At 37.6% G+C, this 11,439-nt stretch overlaps 1 long non-coding RNA gene across 1 annotated transcript in view; it reads right to left on the bottom strand.

Annotated features, from left to right (window-relative positions):
- Positions 1-261: 261 nt before the first annotated feature.
- LOC104850079 overlaps positions 262-11,439 on the bottom strand; it is an 11,556-nt gene continuing 378 nt past the window's right edge. Inside the window, exons 2-4 of the long non-coding RNA XR_776879.1 lie at positions 7,064-7,199; positions 654-860; positions 262-289 (exon numbers count right to left, since the gene is read on the bottom strand). This is a non-coding gene — a long non-coding RNA (uncharacterized LOC104850079). The remainder of the gene's footprint in view (positions 290-653; positions 861-7,063; positions 7,200-11,439) is intronic.

The following is an 11,439-nucleotide window of genomic DNA, read 5'->3' as shown; positions in this document are numbered from 1 at the left end:
GAGGGATGGCTGGGTCAAATGGAACCTCTAGTGCCAGCTCTTTGAGGTATCTCCATATTGACTTCTATAGTGGTTGCACCAGTAAGCACTCCCACCAACAATGGAGAAGGGTTCCTTTCTCCCCACAACCCTGCCAACATTTGTTATTGGTTGATTTCTTGATAGCAGCCATTCTTTGTGGGGTGAGGTGGAATCTCAGTGTTGTTTTCATCTGCATCTTTCGAATGACCAGTGATGTGGAACATTTTTTCATATATTTACTTGCTGCTTTTCAATTAAATCTTTTCTCCTGGAAATTTATGATTTGTTTTTAATATTTATTTTTACTTAAGCAAGGACCTAAACTAACTGGTAACACCGATATTTCCTCCAAGTAATTGTCCATCCACTGGCCCTCACCCTGCTCTATGGCTAGACAACCCACTTGCCTATCCTGTATTTGCAATTAAATTCAATCTCTCTGCCCCACTGCAAGATTCCTTTATGGCTGTGCCTCAACCTATCTCATAGTCCTTCACTGAATAAAGTCTGCATTATTGTCTTCAAATAGAAAATAAACACGGCACTGTGGGTGCATATACTGTACCCATCTACAAATGAAGAAGCTATGACTTTCTCAAGTTTTTATGTTTTAGAATAATTAAAATTCTAACCTCAAATTGATTGTAGTACTCTTTCCGGCTGAGGCCAGTTGCAGCTTCAGGATTCTCCTCAACACAGCTCCAGACAATAACGGTCCATCATCTGGAGTTGGCATGCAACAGGAAATCTATTTTGTCAAAATGACCTACAAACTGCTGAATGGCGAGCTTCTTTTATCAGGTGTTTTTGTGTGCCATTCTCCCAGAATTCTAGAAACACTGAATAGAGCATGAGAGGAGAGCATCACTCATTATTAGAAATAAGACTTGAAAGGGAACAAAACTCTTACTCTTTTAAGTGCATATGAATCACTTCAAGATTTATTAACACATACAAATTTTTACTCACTAGGCCTGAAATTTATTCCTTGTCTTTTAACTTCTCTTTCATTAGTGTCTACTTCTTTTATCTCCTTGTGCTGGCTGCATTTTGAGAAATTTGGGGGTGTAGGCATTATAGTTCAGTGGTTAAACACAGGGCTGTACTTAAATTCAAGCCTGTGTGACTTTGGGTACATTGTATCTTCTTTGCCTTAATTTCACAGTCAATAAAATGAGAATAGAAGAGCGCCTATTTTATATAATACTTGCAAGGATGAGATGAAATTACACATGTTCAGTCCTTACACTAATGTCTTGTACAAAGTAAGCACTTGATCAATATTAGAGGTTATTATTATTTCTTCAATTCAATTTTAAGGTTCACTAATTCACTCTGATTACATCTAGTTTATTATGCTGAGTCTTGATATTTCAACAACCTTACTTTCAGATCCATTATTTCTAATCATTTCTTTTCCATTAATATGTTTTTCTGTTTGTTTGTTTGGGGGTGTTTTTTTGTTGTTGTTTTTTGTTTTTGTTTTTGTTTTGTTTTTTGGTACCGGGGATCGAACTCGGGTTCTTGTGCTTGCAAGGCAGACAGCAGAACCACTGAGCTAAATCTCCAGCCCATCCATTAATATGTTGTACTTAATTCTTAACGTCATATTCTTAGATCTCTATATCCAGTACACAGATACTTTCATCCCTTTATTTCTTTGAGGTTCTTACACATACTTCATTTTTAGTCATATAAAATTAGTTTTCTTTACTTCTTCAGACGCAAGTTCTTTATTTTATTGTTTTCTTTATATGTCTGGAGGGTTTCACTATACATTTATTATGAGCAAAAAATTTTGCAGTGTACTTGTCTGTATTATGATTTCTGAGTGGATCACAGTGCCAGTACCCAGGCTTGCTCAGGTAGCTATGTACACACACACCCCTACTCCTGCGACACAGCGTCAGGCTTTGTTCCACATGCACAGCACAGCTCAAGCCCTTGGGCTTGACAAAAGTGTCCCTGCTCTGACTTCTGGTCATACGTTTACTGGCTGCTCAGCTCTAACTTCAGGTTGTTCACCTATAGACTAGCATGATAGGTCCAACCCTGGCCATCCTCTGGCCTCATGTAGACTCACCATCTTGGAACCCTTTCTGATATTTTCCAGATTCAGTGGTCTTTTCAACTGCTCTGCGTCCTATTGGGCACTTTCTTTTTGTATGATTCTCAGACTCCTCTCAGGTACGTTATCTCTCACTCATTTCACATACTCCTCTTAACACCTCCGATATCATAATTATATGTGATGAAACAAGCTATCCTTTATTAGAGACATGGAAGGACAAGTTCATCTTCCCCTCCCTACTTCTACAACCCTACATCTGCAGAAAATTTTCAAGCCTATCATACCATATCTTTCCAAATCCTGCTATCTCTCCAAGACTCTCATTTTCTGAACAATCATTCTTGCAAGAGACACCAGTCCCAGAAACTACTTGGGCCTTGGCATCACCAATCATTTGGCATGACAACAAGTCTTAAATCCAAGAAGGGTTTGGGGGTGGCAGTAAAAGTGCCAGAAAGTGGAAGAAATTTCCATATTCATACAGATCTCAGCTGTCAGCAACACCTCCTCTTACTCTATGGCTTTCTCCTTATAATTGCTACAGAATTTCCCTACCATTCATAGTTTAGATGTAGCCCTGCAGAACACAGTAACCACCATGACAATCTCATGGTAGACATTTTTTTTCCTTTCTCATATACTATGGACTAGACTTGGTAACTTTTTCTTCTTCCAATTATGCATATATGAAAAAAGCATGTCTGTGTACACACACATACACACACTTCTCAAGATGAGGTAACTTGTGAGAAGACTCACTGCCTTCTTTCATGATTCATTTCCCCTTTTTCCATATGCTCTCTGCCTACATAAATACCTTTAGCCTGTTCCCTAATTCCTTGGTAAATGTATTCAATTTTTCACTCTGTTCCTTTTTCCAACACTCCAGTTGCTTTTTAGAAGTTTTAGTTCTAACCTTATGCTCTCTGTCTCTCTAGGCCTGCAGTGATTGTCACTATCTTTCTGTGTTTCTCTTTCCTCAACGTCTTATAAAATATAACATACTGCAAAGCAGTGGTGTTCCTGGGATCTAGCATTTGGAATGGCAGATGGGGTGGTAACAAATCTGTTTGTGGGGGCTGGGTACATCCCCAGCACTCATAACCTATTGCATATATTTTGAATTAAAGTATTAAAGATAATGAATTAAAAGATTAATGTACCATTTAATCTTTTTATGGACAGTTGAGAAAACAAAGTCTTTAATAATACTTGATCCAATACAATCAACATATAGCTAAACATAATCCCTTTGATTAGGAAACCGCAATGAGAGATGTAGTTTTTGTGGTCTCTTTATAACTCAGTCATTGGAGAAGAAGGCATTGGCAAAGGGGTACTCCCGTACAAGGAGATGAGGTTGGCCACCAAACTTATGTCACTTAGACTCTTTGCTTGGGTCCTGGTTACCACTCACTCTTCTATTCAAACTATGCTCAGGCTCATGTTTTAGTAAAGTGAGGCAATCAGAGAAATGCTTCAGCTGTTTCTTATGCTTGGTGTTATAATTCTTTTTTATATATCCCCCACCTAGATTGTACAGTCTCTTGAGGATAAGGCCTGTATGGATCTACTCAATAGGATGCCAGTTTGCACAGTAGGAAGTGAGAAATGTGTGTTAACACAGCCTCTCCTATCTACAAGTAATATACAGTTCAGGAAATTCATTTATATATTCTCATGTAATCACAGCAATCTATGCTCATAGATATTAATATAGAAATTCATGAAGGTAAAATAATTTTATGGAGATCACAAAGCCAGTAAGAGAACTTGGATGCAAACTCCAATCTTCTTGACTCCAAAGTTGTGTTCTTTACACCACACCATGCCGCTCAATGCTGAATGAATGCACAAAGAGTGAGAATGAATGAATCAATCAATCAAGCCTGGACCAAGACACTTATGTTCTGCCAGCTCAATTTTCTACTTGCAAAATAAAAGATAAGCATTTAACAGTGGATGCAAAAAAAAAAATTTCAACATTTACACATGTGAAAAATTAACAGCAACAACTCTTCTTATGAAATCAGAAGCCAGGATTGATTAAATGGAAACTAAAATCGCCTTAGATTAATATCATATGGGCCATTGTTGTCAATATAGAATAGAACCAAGAGCCTTTGAAAGATGCATCCTTTTTTCAGAGATCCATAATTTTTTTTCAAAACTAAATAATTATTTGCCACAAGTACTAATGGAAACTGTGAGCCAGAAGAAAACCTTTATCATCAATTAACCAGTATTGAATACCTATCAAGAATAGACACTGCATGGGTGCTACTGGGTTTTCTAGAGTAGAAAGTCAATGTCAGTTCCATCCTTCTTTGTATTATAACTATAGTGAAACTAGAGAATTACATCAAACACTGCAGATGGTACAGGATACCCTAATTGCAATTCCAAATTGTAGTAAATGCTTTTCTAAATAGAAAAAAGATAAATTAATCTGAAATGACATATAAAATTTCAGTCATGGGGAGATAAATCTTTCATTAGCTAATCTTTCCATTTTGCCTGACCACTTCTAAGTAACTTTATATCACTAAGGACACACACACACACACACACACACACACACACACACACACATTTCTATGGCTTATGAAAAAGAGAAAAAGCATTTCCATTATGTTCTGCCTCTTTTGAAGAATTCCCTGAGGAATTCTTCTAGAGTTGAGGCAAATCAGCATATACAAATACATCCATTTACAATCTCCTTGGAAACTAGAATTGCTTGGAAATTCAGGCAGCAAGCAGAAAAATGTTTTCCCCAGGTTTACTTGAAAAGAGAAAAATATTGTGAAAATTTCAAAGGAAGGTATACATTGAGTTGTAGAGTTTGATGTGCTGTCCTCTAGGGCCCTACGTTTTCATGCACCAGAAAGACTGCTGCTTCATGCCAAGCCTACCTGCTGTGCCATCAAAATGAAATAAGCCAAAGAAAGCTGATAATAAAAATGGATCCCAGTTATAGAGCACTCAGCAGGTACAAGCTCTACACTAAGCATTTTATTTATGTTATCTTCTGTAATTCTCACAACCAGTGCTAGGAAACAAGCATTGTTTTCCCACATATTGCAAAATAGAAAATGGAGGATGAGAGAAGCTACACCTAAAGTCGCACAATGAGTAAGTGAGCTCTGACGGACCTCGGTGCTCGTGCCATGACACAGTGCTATGTTCCCACAGGTGCAACTGTGTTATCAACAAGACCACCTTGACTTTCCTTCACCAGTTCAATGTCACAGCTAATGTCATGCTGCAGATGGGATTTCCCACTGAAGGTGCGCAAAGACAACCACAAGTTTTCAATGAAGACATAGTATTGCTAAAAAATAAATTTATAAGAGCTGTTCCCACAGATCAAATGGACATTCATCTGCCTGATCTTCATGAATCACCACTTCTGCACAAATCTATACCACCAGGGAGAAATTCCACAATGGGGGAAGTAAATTATTTGTTCTGTCTCTCTAGATGGACAGAAAGATAAAGAGGCATGCTGATACACTCATGAACACACAAATGGAAAACACAGATTTGTTTTGACAATCTATTATACTACAAAAATATTTATGAATGTAAGCTGCAGCAAAGTGCATCCATCTTCCAAAAGCACATATACTCCGCCAAAGGCTGCTTAAATTTGGAGAAGGTGAGAATGCCCTCTGAAAATTAACTGCCCTCAGGCTAAAGTGGTGTGTAAGAGGGAAGCCTCCAGTTTTCTATTATCAGGATTTCTCATAATATTCTTTTCAAAAAACACTGTTAAATGACCACCCTCTATTTTGTAATCAGAGAGTTGAGCTGGCAGAACTAAAGTGCCTTGGCAGCTGCAGAGATGAAACTCAACTGAACAAACAGATTCTTAAGTGATGCTTAGATGGAAGAACTTGGACATGGTTCAGATTTTTAAAAATTCATTTAAATGTGTGATTGAATCCCGCTCATTGCTCTCTCTGCAGTATATTATATATTCAGTTTTTATTGTATAATAATATTGAGGATGGAAATGAGAAAGGTATAATATTAGCTACTCTGATTATAAAAGAAGAGCAGCTTTGTTTGTGTTATAAACAATAGTCAATAAATGCATATAATAAGTCAACTTTTTATAGCAATCTATACCCAGAACTTGAAATATGCTATTTTCTTCTTTGGTCCAAATTTCTTGAAACAAACAAATCATTCTGTACAGTAATCATACTAAAATCTTGGAGTCAAAAGTATAAAAGAGCTTGTGAGCCCAAATTTAGAATATTACTTAATGCAGAGGACTTTACTCTGACATTGTCTAATACCTCTCTGACCTCACTTACAAATATTTATTTTCCTTTAATCACTCTGCTCCAACCACTTTCTGTCTTAGAATGTTTTCTGTTTCTATAACTGAATACCACAGGTTGAGTAATTTACAAAGAAAAAAGGTTTGTTTGATTTAAGGTCCTGGAAGTTCAAGAACTTAGTACCGGCATCTGTTTGGCATTTGCTGAGGGCACTGCTACTGGATCGTGATGTGGTGGAGAGAGCACACTTGCTTCTTGGGTCATTCTTTCTCTCCTGATAAGGCTAATAAGGCAATCATTGTGACCCCACCATCATGAATCTTCTAACCCTAATTACCTCCTAAAGGCCTCATTTCTAAAAGTCATTAACACCTGACTTTAGGGATTAAATTTTAAATACATGGAAAGTGGGAGACATTCACATTTGGCACCACTTATTTTCTGTGGATGTCCCAATCAACTCCCACCTCAAGCTCATGGCATTTAATTTTTTCCTTTGCCTGAAACACTCTTGCCCCAGAAAGCCATATGGTTTAACCAACCGGAAAAACTGCTCAAATGTTGCCTAATGTCTTCACCCATCATTTCATCCTAACCTGTGTGAATTCCTTCATGTCTTTATCACCTAACACACAGTCGGTTCATATGTTCTTTTCTCACTCTGCCACAGTAAGCCTCGTACCTGGAATGATGCTTTCAGGTGGAAATTGCACGTGGATCAATAAATGAATAAAAACCCTGAGAGACAGTTGAAGCATGAGAAGCGCAGTAGCATGGCTGCCTGATGTGCCAGTCTGTGAAAGAAGGTTCACATAACACTGGAAACGCAATAAGACAGAAAATATTTATATTAGATTTGTTTTCTTTAGAAAAGTCTTGCACAGTTTAGAATAATGACTGTGATAATCCACGTTAGGTTGAGGGAGGATGCGCTTCCCATCCCACAATAGCAGTTAATCTCTGAGGAGGATAAGCACTATTAGCCACAGTGATTTCCTTTTCCTGAATGGGAGTTTGCAAGTTTGGGTCAGAGCAGAATTGTTTGCATCTCAGTCTAAAAATGGCTTCTCTTCCCTTCTCTGTCTATCCTCTAAATAAATGTTGCACGAATAGTAAAATGAGACTACTTTGAAGGACGCCATATCATCAGCCTTCTCTGTGTGCCTACGTATCTCTCCTCTGTTGGGTAGCCCACAGTGCTGCTCAAATCGTTTTTGGATCATATTCAAACTCAACTTTGGTGCTCAATCTTTCAAATCTGTGAATGTGTGAGCTTACCTGTCAGTAAAGACTTTGAAAGTAGAAGTATGGTTAGAGGCCTTAAAACAGGGAGAGTGGGAGATTAATCTGGCCAGGCTTAACATCATCAGTGGGACCTTAAAAGTGGCAGAGAAAATCAGAAGAATCAGAGCCACGCTAAGGATTCATAGGAGTGACAGGAAGCGTGAGAAAGACTAACTATCATTGTTAGTTTTGAGGATGGAAGAAAAGGACCACAAGCCTCTAGATGTGGTCTAGTGGCTCCAAGAAGCTGAGAACAACCACTATCCATCAGCCAGCAAGAAAACAAGGACTTCAGTCCTATAATTGCCTGGAAGAAAGTCAACAACAACAACCTAACTTTGAAGAGAAGATTGCAATACACAATGTAATAACTATTGTTATTCTTTTATAATTTGGTTATGAAATTTTGTTTTTTCATAAAATTAGACCAACAACCTGAATGAGCTTGAAAACAAATTCTCTCCCAAAGCCTAGCTGCTCCAACACCTTCACTTCAACCTTAAAGCCCAGATCGTAAACTGTTTGAGCCTGCAGGACTTTATTCTATAGACCTATATGTTAATAAATTTGTATTGTTTAACTGCTATATTTGTGCTACTTTGTTATGGCAGCAATATAAAGCTAATACAAAAGTTTTAGCAATATGGATCCGATTTAAGTATCCAAAACATCCCACATGAATTCTGAATATGAATCCACTGCTCCAGTAAACCTTGTCTCCTCCCCATCTATAAGCATGCTCCTTTGACAGTCCCACACTGTTCCTCTACTCTACCTGCCACACCAACTCAAATACACCCTCTGAGGGACCCGAGTTCTTTCTCTCTCTCACTTTTAACATGGTTTCCCCACACAACTTTCCATTTAGGAACTTATATATATTTTGTCAAATGTCTTTATCATTTTCTGTCCAAACAAAACTTTAAGCCTTTCATGAGCTCGTATCATGTCTCCTTTATATCTTCCAAAGCACAAAATAATGGATGCACAATAAACATTTCCTAGGAATTTGATTGCTTCACTTTAAAATGCCCAACCAGAAACCTTTACTTGTGGAGTGTTTTCTCACTTGCTAAAATAACAGCATTTATGTTTTATCAGCACAGTTAATTTCAGCTTGTATGACAGATTAGATGTATAGGGTCTTAGCAGATGTGATCTAGTGACAGAAAGCATTTAATTTCATCTCTATCCATCAACAAGACAAGGAACAAGGATGAAGTTCTCATCCTACTTTTCCACTGCATCCTATTTCCAAGGACATCAGTGCTAACAACGCGAGAGTCGTAATCAAACTCTGCAGTGACAGCACACCAGCCTTAAGAGCAGACTCTCATTGCCTAATTGCCTAAACAACATGTCCAACTTTTTACAGTGCATAGATCAGACAAACAATAACACTGCTGTCCCTCCCAAAATAATCTCTCATTTTTTGTAATAAAGAGAATTTAAAGTTCTCATCTTGTTACTAAAAGGCTTCCATTTATTCGTTAAAAGTCCAAAAAGAGCTATACCAAAACAGTGACAAAAACTGAAAGAAAAAGACATTTAAAATTAAAATACTGTATCATCACAAAAAATATTTCTTACTTTGATCTTGGGCAAACAAGAAAAATTAAAGTTTGTTTTATATCTACAAAATGAAAGAGGCTTACTGGAAATAATAGTACTCAGGGCTTGCAACCCAAGTTAATATATAATTTTGTTAAATCAGTCCAAATACAAAAGTCTACAAAAATTCTTTGTTAAAGCAAGAGTAAAAACCTATTTAAGGGTAGTTATTCAAGATGAAAGGAAGGTATATCTTCAAAAGTGAGAGAATTTCCTGCTATTGCACAATTTCTTACTGCTGTTTTTAAAGACTTAGACTCTTCTACTTCCTTGGTTTCTCCTGGCCAAGTCTACCACTTTCTCCTCTCTTTTTAACCTGCCATCATTGCTGCTTATATCAGATCAACAAAAGAAGGAACCTTGAAAGTTAATAACAGAGCAACTTGACTTAAATTTAAGTTATTAACATTAAAGATCTGTTCCAGAGAAGAAAAATTATACACTGGTGTGTATGACTCATGTGTTTCCTGGGCTGACGTATGACAAAAATAATTATTTTCAGTCAATTTTTCAAGTTGAGACTGAATTTTAGAAATTTTAGACCAGGAAACTCAATGAAACTTTGCTTTGTTTCTAGTAATAAAGGAAACTTGATTCTTGTAGATACAAAATGAGCAAGGTACATCCTCTTCTATTTAGGACTCCGTTGTTCTATCTACAAGATGAATATGTTCCTGAAGATCATCTGGAAGGTCACAATGAATAATCTGGTCGTTTTCAAAAATATCCAGCCCTCTCCCTCTTGTGTCTATATCCAACAGTGTTCTCACACATAGAGAGAACTAGGGACTGAACCCAAAGTCTTCCTGCTGAACTATATCCTCAGCCTCTTTTGTTGTTGGTTCTGTTTTTGTGAAGAAATATCTCACTGCATTGCCCAGGCTGCGCTTGAACATTCAGTTCTGCCTCCAGTTTTCAGAGTGTTGAGATTATAGGCATGGGCTACCATGGCAGCCCATGCCTAAAAATATTTTCAAATCTAGGTAGCAAACTGCAAGAAAGTGGTTGTGTGCATATTTTGGTTCTGCTTACTGTTGCAGCCAGGATGATGAAATAAACATTGTACTGGTGTTTCATGAACTTACAGGTAGAAAAGAAGATCATCAGTTGCTTTTTTTGTTTCTTCTCAAGGAATGTAAAGTGTAGATGTCTCTTTTTTTTTCAGCTTTAATTGAGTTTATTGGTACATTTTAGGGATACAGTACAGTTACATTCATTGTTGGGATCTTGTACCTCTACATGACAGGTCTTGGTTCTCATTTTTTCCCCTTACCCCTGCCCTCCCTTCATCCCCTTCTCCCCTCCCCATCTACAAACACTTTATTTCCATCTTTTCATTCTCTCACATTTTTTTTCTTTTCCCTTATTACCCTTCCCCTACCCATCCCACCTTCACTACACCTTTAGCTCCTTTCTTTCCATTTCTAGATGTCTCTTTTGAGAGAGATACACAATATATCCCCACGCAATATATCAACCCATTCACTGTTGCAATAGCTTTATCATCATCATCCATACTGACATATAATGGTTATTTTTCAAAGAAATCTTTGCCAGGTCTTCAACTTTTTAAGTTTTTGTGGCATAAAAGAGAATGACCTGCCTGTGTTGGCAGAGGCTTAGAAACTTGCTCTAATTGCTCTTCAACCCAACACCCAGTTTTAACAAATAAGCAGACATCATGGATTTTCATGCCTAACCCTTAAGGTATTCTGAAGCCAACCCAGAAGAGCGCCCAGTGTGGTCACGGGGACGTTGACCTCATCAGCAAGTCTCTATGCTTCCACAGATCTCCCATTCCCATCCATCATCAGCCTACACCTGGACAAGGGGACCCCAGAGGTCTGCACGGCCAGTTTCTAGAAGGCAAGAGCGCAAGAGCTCCAGTTTCCATTCCTGAGCACGAATTTTGGCTTCAGATGAGTTCAGCTGCAGGGATGAGAAATACTACAGTTTGTTATTTACCAGTTTTTGTAGCTGTTAGTAGATTTCTGTTTTCTCGAAGCAGACTGATATTTCTGTGTTAAATTTCATCCTGTTCATCAAACCTACTTCTTTTACTGTTTTACATGTATTTTTATTAATAAGATTAGTTAGACAAGTATATGAAATACCCTAAAAAAACCTCTCATCTGAGAAGCAGAGGCAGCAGGATCATAAGTT

The sequence above is a fragment of the Fukomys damarensis genome, unplaced genomic scaffold (assembly GCF_012274545.1).
Source record: "Fukomys damarensis isolate Sample0158 unplaced genomic scaffold, DMR_v1.0_HiC HiC_scaffold_26, whole genome shotgun sequence".
Taxonomy (NCBI): domain Eukaryota; kingdom Metazoa; phylum Chordata; class Mammalia; order Rodentia; family Bathyergidae; genus Fukomys; species Fukomys damarensis.
This window is presented reverse-complemented; position numbering and strand designations above follow the sequence as displayed.